Below are 10000 nucleotides of genomic sequence, written 5' to 3'. Positions count from 1 at the left end.
ATCTGTTTCTTCATTCACACATGCATCTGATGTAACAGCAAGTCTTCTAGTTATGAACCAGCCTTTGATAACTGTAATTATTTTACATGTCATTAATCACCTATATTTGTTAGCTACTGCAACAATACACAAATGTATTTTGCTGTGCGAACTTCAGTTTTGTCACATTGCTACTTTGTTAATGGGGTAGATTTTGAGTGTCTGTTCTTAAAATCTGAAAGCTGATGATGTATTGTTTCTCGACAGGCAGCATTAAATATACTGCCATCTGTTTGCTTTCCACTGCTGTACATTTAGTGGATGTTATTTCTAAGGCGTTAACATCTAAACATTTTTCTGGGAAGCCAAAGTGCCATCACATATTCAGATATGTGTAATGATTCATCCTCATCAAAGATAACCTACACATTTGGTTGTCTTCATTTGAAAAATAAATAAATTGTACCTTATGGTCATCATGCATTTTTGTGATATATGAAGTATGACATATGCTGTAGGTCACAGTGCTTGTTTGTTTTTTCAAGTAAATGCAAGTAGACCTGTAGATGTTCATGTTTTTGCAGAATGAATCAATGTGTGTGCTGCACATGTTGCTGATCACTTTTGCACTCAAAAGAATTGTTTTTTTTTCCTTAAACATGAGTGTTTTCATCTAGCTTTAATGGGATCTAGTAGGATTAAATCTTGAGGGTGCAGTTCTCCCTTGTCTATTAGTTGCAGTACTGTCATTAGATCTTCTAAATTTCTAATGCGGGCCTTTTCTATAGTATCCCTCAAATGGCACATATGTCAACATTTCACAATACCTTTCCATGCTAATTTTTTTCATCCCATCTGGGGACACATATATTAATCAACTTTTTTTTTTCCTATAAAGATTGTACTGTAGAGATGGTTGAATTAATTAGTTATGTCTGGAAACTGCACAGCATTCATGCAATTACTAAAAGACAACTTTTTAAGCATTATTTCTAGAATAGGAAGATGATAAATGATCTATACAAGAAATGTATATTTGTGCTTCTCAGTTTGATGTCTATAAAATCAAATTGTTACCATATGCATTTGTTTTTGATCATTGTTGTCTGCCTATTTTAGTTAAAACATATATTCTTTTCATATGGTACAGGTATAAAATGACAATAAAGTATATTTAAATTGCATCACATTTCAACTATTTCATTGATAGTGGAAATGGCATTCCCTGTAAGCAACCGCAAGAAATTTTTGCTGCAGAGGCAGTAAAGAAGACATGGCTCAAAGATTGTATTAAGCATCAGTCGCCCTGCTAGACAGGGGTCCAGGGAAGTAAATATTGTGGGAAGAAATAGCCAGAGAATTGTTATGGCTAGGCTTGTATAGGCCCTAGGGCCAATAGCCTAGTAGCAACCTATGAATCTATCTGGTGCTGTATGTCAGATAAGTGTCCGGCACAAGAGACCATAGATAGTTCAGTTGAATGGTCCATTACCAAAATGAGGGGAAAAGAAGAAGAGATTATAATAAATAAATATGATATTGACATTATAATGTGGGAGTTTTTAGTACACTGCATGTCTTTAGCTACAGGAGTGACACCAGTGAAAGACAAATGCAGGGGCATTCAAAAACATGGGACGGAAAATTATTTATTTTTTTCCAATGTCATTATCAGACTTTCAAGTTTGTAAACTTTAATACCACAATCAAAGACTTTGTCAACATGTGATGAGTATTTATACAATACAGATTACCTCTTCAACACATTAAAAAGATAACATAGCTATGTATAAATAGTGCTAAATGTCTTTATACCATTTAATTAATACAATTGAAATGAAACACACTGTTACACAACATAACTTCAAACTGTGATTTTTGATACTATTTCTTATCTTTGTCAATTTAACTTATAGTTATTTGTAAATACTTGAGTTTATTGAAATATGTGGCCAAGGATTATACTCCATATTTGTGCATAATAGGAGAGAGAGCTTGCTTTGGTTATTTATTATTAACTTATGAGTTATGTATTTAATTGTCACTTGTTTAAAACCATCCCATGACATCTTTAACCAGTCCAGCCAGTTCTGTGAAATGTATAATTTCATAAGTGAAAAAAAGGTAATTAAAACATGTATTTATGCTTTGTTAATCCATAGCAAGGGAAATGTAAACTTGCAAATTCCCAGGACTCCGTAATCTTCTCATATCCTATTTTTTGTAGCCTGACATTTAATGAACACCACAACTTATATTAATATTTACAACTCCTAAATATATGAAGAATATCAGCTCTTTGTACTATACAGTGTGAACATTTTGATGAGGATGTGGAGCAGTATTTGTTGAGTTTATCAGAGGTTAAATATGTATAATTTATTATCATTAACTGGCTAGACATATGTTTTTTTTTTAAATGAAGTAGTTTTAAGGATAGTTGAATCAACTGGATTTTCTGATTCTTTTGAATTGATGTTTTTAGTCTGGTCCAATAGTTTGAATATAAAAGATTATCCTGATATTTAACAGCTATAATTAATTTATATGTATTTGCCAGCGTTTTTTTAGAGTGAATGTATTCCACAATACCCTAAAAAGGTTTATGCTGTTGTCAGTCACCAGTGGATCTTGTAAGGGGATTAAGGTCATTTCTTTTATCTGTCTCAATATGACTAAATAGCTTTTAGGAAGGTTCAGGCATTTCTCAAATTTTTAACTGAAAGTTTTTTATAGTTATAAATGTCTAATATTGTCCTTTCTTTAAGGGGTAATTAATTAAGTTTAGCATTGAGTTATTTAGTTTAAAGTTTGGATTAAGGTAAATTTGTTTTAAGATTTTAAACAGATTGTTAGATTTTGTGAGTCAATTAGTTTTTGTAAAATAATTATCTTATTTTTAAATATTTATTTATTTTGATTCTTTCAGTGTTCTTGTTACTGAGAAAAGGCAATACTTTTTAAAATTGTATTTATAATTAATTACTTGATTATACCAAACTTTGACTCAGGTAGTACTCCATTCCATCTTTATTGGGCAATAATCAGAAATTGCTATAATTCTACTAGCATTTATTACATTGTAACAGAACTTAAAATCCAGGACGCCCAATCCACCAATCTTTTTGGGATAAATCAGTTTTTGATAACTAATACTTCTATTTTTATTTAATATTTGTTAACAGGGAGAGTATAAATAGAACAGAGCCTATTTTCACTGGAAGCCTGTGGAGGAATGATCCAGATACATGTCTGTAGAATGTGAGAGGAAATTGGATTACCCCAAAGAAACCCACATGGATGCAGAGACGACACACAGACTCCACACATAAGGTGAAGAATTGAACTGGAGAACCTCTTGCTGTGAGGTGACAATATTAACCACTGTACCACTGCTCCACCTTGCACTGATTTAGGCTCCTATAAAAATTTAGATAGACTTGTATATATAGTTTTCAAAATTTTATTAGGTATTATTATATTGGATGCATTGAACTGAAATAATAATCTAGGTAGTATATTCATTTTGATAATAGTCACTTTTGACAACAAAAGACATTTTAATTTATCTTTTTCAGTCATTGGCCAAAGTCTCATTAAATTGTTTTCATAGAACATACTTGAATCATGATGGAAAGATGTACCTAGATATTTCAGTGAATCATTTAGTTTAATCTCAGTCTCTGGAAGTCTCAGTCTATGTCAGAATTTTCTGTGAAATGACACTCATCCATATATATATATATATATATATATATATATATATATATATATATATATATATATATATATATATATATATATATATATATATATATATATATATATACACACAGACACACACACACATATATATATATATATATATGGAAATTAGATTCCTAAATATAACAGTAAATTAGTGGGGGCTGTGCTAACTATCTATTTATACTAACTCCAGGGTCACACCACAGTGGGGAGAAGGGCATATACGTTTCTTTCTGTGAAATGTAATTCATGTATAAATATATATATATATATATATATATATATATATATATATATATATAGGTATGTAGTACATTCAGACATTGGATCCACACTCTGAACCTCTTACTGCAACAATTTATCCCTTCCTTCACAGCAGAACTGTTCTGCCTTGCAACAAAATAATAAGGCCTACCAAGTCCTGGACACAGGGCCTTGTAAACTATGATCAAAACAATGTACCATTACACCATCTGAGCCCTACAAAATAAAGGCAGCAAAAAGCATCCCTGCAGTACCAGCCTATAATTAATTCCACAACTTTTGGCTGCAGAACATTGACTAAAGCTCCAAAGGTGGTGGTATTTTCATATTCATAAGGATGCAAACACCTACAGAGTAGTAGACCAACATCATGCATTAACGATCCTGTAGGCATAGCTGACAATGGGAAAGACAGTGGTTCAGGCTGTAGCCTGTGATAGGTCTCCATACATGTCCCAAGACTCACACTCCATGTCCATAAACACCCTGGAGAATATTAGTGCCCAACCTAACACTATCATACTGGTCGACTTCAACTACCCCACCATTAAGTGGGAAAGCTACTCATGTACTGAGCCACATGCCCATCACATTGACATGGTCCTTCCTAACATGGGCGACTGTTGCTCTACACCAATAGCCAACACCTCACTTGTTATATCTGAACACAATGTAATCACCTTTGGAAATCTACAGCCATCCTACCCCCACTGCACAGGTAACCATCAGGAAAAGCCTTTCCAAAGCTAACTATGGCCTCATAAAATCAGAGGTGGCTAACCTCACAGCAGCCATCCAAATGGAGACCAGTTGCTTGACAGATGAATCAAACAACAATGCACTATGAACATGTACATAAATGCATGGATGCCACCTTACTCAATACAACCAGGACCCTCACCTCCAAAAAAGGAAGCTGATCTGGTGGTCCCCTGCCATAAGGAAACTATACAACAGAAGAAGGGAATTGATATGGAATAAGATGAAGTCTGAAGACAGGAAATAAACCCTTATCAGCCTCAATGAACTGTTGAGATCCCTCATCAAATACTACAAGGTTAGCTGTGAGAACAGACTTGGAGCACATAGTAAAGACAACCATAAGGCCTCATACAGTTATGTGAAGAATCTCCATGGCAATACCAAGAATTGTTCTGACTACTAGACAATGGTACCTCCCAGGCTGAGCCAACAAATAATGCCAATATACTGGCTGGCATCTTGAGGGCAAACATTAGTCCTCACTCCTCCCTACAAAGGACCAATCACAATACCAGTACACCACCAGGCACCCAGTATTACTGCAGCACAGGTTGCAACACCACTGTCCAAGGCCAAAAATACAGCTTCTATGGGACCTGAGAATATCCCTGGATGTGTTCTAAATGAACTACAGAGTGACCTTGCACCTTACCTTTGTGCCCTGTTAAAGCACAGCCTCACCTCAGCCTTTGTCCCTACTGAATTGTGCACTGCTACAGTCACCCCTCTACACAAACGAGGTGTAACTACAGACCCTGGGAAATACCGACCCAACTGCTTGACAAGTCTGTTATGCGAAGCTAAGGAATGCATCATCATGCATCTAATAAACAGGGATATGGGAATCTGTAGGCTCAGGATCCCACACAGTTTACCTGTGTGAAGGGTAGGTCATACTAGAAAGGATCACCCAGACTCTGCTACACTTTGCTGTGAAGGAAAGGTTAGTTTGCTTTTTATTTGTTGTATTTTGTATTACTTTATTGCCTTTTTATATTCTGAATACTGTGATTTGTTTTCTTTACCTTGTGTATTACTTGTACTCTGCTTTTAAATGCATATTAAAACTTCAAAAGAGACCACAGCTCTGTCTCTTGTGAGTCAGGCAGAATTTTTTTTCCTACCTTCCCACATGCTTACTGTTTTGTTCTTCAATACCACTGTCTTTCTAATTGCCTGCCTCTTATGTTAATTTGACCATATATCTCATTTCCTCTCTGCTTTCACTGGCTTGTATGAGTAAGCACAATATTATCATTTTGTGAAATCACTCCCATTCAACTATTTAAATTTATTGGCCATCCTACTGTATTCCATAGTACCAGAATACAAAAGTGACTACCTCCTTTCAATCTATCTTGCTGTTTTAAAAACAGTGACTCTCCACTAAAACTTAACGTTTTAGACAGGTAAAACTTAAGTTACCTACTTTCACATCTAACTTATCTAGTGCACACTGCAGTGTTTAGGATAAACCATTTTTTCATCTTACCTTTAAGCATCCCTGTGACTAGCACTTGCTCTAATATCTGCTCGAAAGCACTAGGAAGCCTTAAACTGATACAAGCACTCATCTCCCCTTGTTAATAAGTAGAAATTAATTGCACTAAACAGCCTATAATTGCAAAATACCTTGCTAAGGAAAGGGAAAATAGCTCCTGTACTTTAAAAAAAAAAGCACCAAACCAGGCATGTCGAAGGATCAGCTTCCGGTGATTTCTCCTGTCCACCTGGTGAAGCTGGGCATACTGGGGCAATGCAGCAATTGCCTTATGTACACAGACAACACTCTCGTCCTACCACCCAACACTGCAACCTGTGAGAGATGCACTTACATAACAAAACTGGAAGCAAATCTCTCTCCATCCAAGATTGTGCTAGACAGTCAAGAGGAGAAGGTTAACATCCGCACTACACCTCAAGCAACACATATCCCTTCTAAAGCCACACCACCAACACTCACACATAGCAACATTAAATCCACATATGAGAAGGCCCTTAACTGTAACCTGCCCAAGCAACAAGGACCTCCAAAGCTGAAACACAAACAAACACCAATCACAACCAATCACAAAGCTCACAACACCAGTGTGCCACCCAGCAACAGCCCCTAGGACAAGACAATGTACCTAACACTTTAGAAATAGGTGACTCTATAGTCAGACACACTGATGTCTCACTCACCAGGCTGAACAAGGAGAAAATTACAGTCAGCTGCCTGTCAGGTGCCAGGATCTGCCACATAATGCATGCTCTCAAGTCACTCTACAACAAGTACAAATATGACTCTGTCATTGTCCATGTTGGAGTGAATGACTTGAGACATACCAACCTAGACTACATGAAAAGAGACATGGAAGAGCTCTTGGATCATGTGGCCCAGGGATTTATGACCCTAGCCCTGAGTAGCATCCTGCCTTTGCCCAGAATGATACCACAATATAAGGACAAAATGATTTGCTTCAACAACTGGCTAAGTTTCTGGTGTTATTCAAAGGGGATCCAGTATCTGTCTGCTGAGATGACATGATCGACAGACTACGATGCTTTTCCAGAGATGGTCTGCACGTGTTGCCCCTGGGATTCAGCATAGTGGCTAAGGCTCTTGCCACTCCTATAGTGCCTTTTTAGGCAAAGTTCAAAGGACAAAACCATCACCGTAACAGGTATAAGCATGCAAAATCTGAAGGTAATGCTAGTCAATGCTAGAAGTCTAAATCTCAAAGGCACTCCTAAAAATATTGAACATCGATATCTGTGCAGTAACTAAGGCCTGGTTCTAAGCTCTAAGGAACACGCCTGCAATACCAGACTACAACTCTTACCACACTTTTCAGCCACCAAACTAGGACTGAAACACTAAAGGTGGAGGAGTGTCCATATTCACCAAGGATATTCACACCACCAGGCTAGTTGCCCAACACAATGCATCTGAAATTCTCAAGGTGCAACTAACACTAGGTAAGATGGCAACCCAAATTGTAGCTTGCTACAGATCCCCCACCATGCCCCAAGATTCTCACTACACCTTTCTAAACAAACTGGAAAAGAATAAGATACAACCAAACACCCTAATACTGGGTGATTTCAACGACCCTGCCATTAACTGGGAAAACTACTCGTGTACCACCACCTTTGCTCAATGGTTCTTGGAATTCATAAATTCCAATGCCCTGGATCAACTAATCCATAGTTCCATGAGGGGCTCCAATATCCTAGACCTGGTTATTACCAACATGGGAAATCAATGCTCCACACCTATGGTTACCCCCTTGTTTGTCAGGTCTGACCATAAGCTAATCACCCTTAACATCCATATCCCAACCCCACTCCCCAGTAAGGAAACCTCCATAAAAAACTTCTCCAAAGCCAACTTCATGCTACTCAAGTCAGAAGTGACAAACTTCATGACACCCATGCAGATGGGAACTGAAAGTTCGACTGCTGAATCCTGCACTAAGGCACTGTACAAGCACATCCATTCATGCATGATTCGTGCCATCTGAAATAGAACCAAGATGCTCTCCTCCAAAATAAGGAAGCCAATCTGGTGGTCCCCTGCCATAAACAAACTTTACAACAAAGGGAAGAAACTATTGCAGAAAAGAGGAAAATCCCAGGATGCAAAAAAACTTCCTTACCAGACTCAGTAAAAAGCTAAGATCCCTCATAAAATCCTCCAAAGCTAGCTACGAAAATAAAATTGCCAAAGATTCCAAAGACAACCACAAGGCATTCTATAACTATGCTCTGAGCTACAACAAAATGGCATTAAATATATTGATCTCAAGGATATTGCCAATATTCTGGCAGATCAATTCAGTGCCAACTTCAACCCCATCCCACCCCCTAAACGGCAAATCTCAATACTGGATGATTGCCAAATTCTGGTAATAATGGCCACACAGGTAAAAAACGCACCCTCCAAAGCTAAGAATACAGCATCCATGGTACCAGATGACATCTCGGGCTGTGTACTACATGAACTACAAAATGAACTGTCACCTCACCTAAGTGTCATGTTTAATCATAGCCTCACCTCAGGCTTTGTGCCCACTGAGTGGTGCACAGCTACAGTTATCCCACTCCACAAGGGGGGATCCACCTTGGATCCCAAAAACAACTGTCGCATCAGTCTGACGAGTCTGATCTGCAAAGCCATGGAATGTATTTTCATAAAACTTATAAACAAAGACATTGGCAAACTTCAAACACTAGATCCCACCCAGTTTGGGTTTGTGAATGGCCGATCTTGTCTCCTGAATCTGATTGACTTCTTTGAATCAGTCTCCAGATCCGTGGACCAGGGTAAGGTGGTCCACACAGCCTATCTGTACCTTGACAAGGCCTTGACACCACCCCCCACTCTGGAATCATAGATAGACTTACTAAGCTGGGCATTAATCCCTACATCACTCGATGGGTTGCCAACTGGCTTACTGACAGAACCCACACTGGAAAAGTAGCCAACTCCAAATCCAGCTCAAGACAAGTGACAAGTGGAGTACCTCAGGGTTCAGTCCTGGGACCGCTCTTGTTTGGTATCTACTTCTCTGAAGTACAGGCCAACACTAAGGGACTCTGGCTGATAAAGTTTGCAGATGACTGCAAACTGGGATCCATTACTGAATCCCTAAATGATGGGGATACTCTACAGAAGGGCCTTACAGAAACAGATGCTTGGTGCAGAGCCATGGGCTCAAGCTCAATGCCAAGAAATTTATAAATATCCCCTTTGTGAGAAAACATGTACCCATGAATTACCACATAGGTGGCAGTACACTAAACACCGAAAGTGTGATAAGAGACTTAGGGACACAGATGGACAGTGGTCTCACCTTTGATAACTACATCACCACAACAGTCAGGAAATCCTTCCATGTTGCTCATCTCATCACTAATGGCTTTTCATCCAGAAAAAAGGAGGTCATTGTCCCACTGTACTCATCCCTCATTAGACCCATTATAGAATACAATACCTCATTTGGCATGTACCTCTCAAGACATCTGCAACAACTGGAAAGGCTGCAGAAATACCTCACTAAAAGAATCACATGCCTAAAGCAGATGCCCTATGCTGACTGCCTTAAATAACTCCAGCTATACTCTGTCGCATATCATCTACTCAGAAGCGATCTCTGCTTAACATACAAGGCCATGTCAAACCCAGAGCTGCTGGACATGCTACACTTAAAGAAATCCCAATCCCTTAGAGCCACATGCTCCAGGGATCTAAACCTTCTCATCA

Source organism: Protopterus annectens, chromosome 3.part0, assembly GCF_019279795.1.
Source record: "Protopterus annectens isolate FY-2018-M chromosome 3.part0, PAN1.0, whole genome shotgun sequence".
In the NCBI taxonomy this organism is placed as follows: domain Eukaryota; kingdom Metazoa; phylum Chordata; order Ceratodontiformes; family Protopteridae; genus Protopterus; species Protopterus annectens.
Note: the sequence above shows the minus strand (reverse complement) of the source record.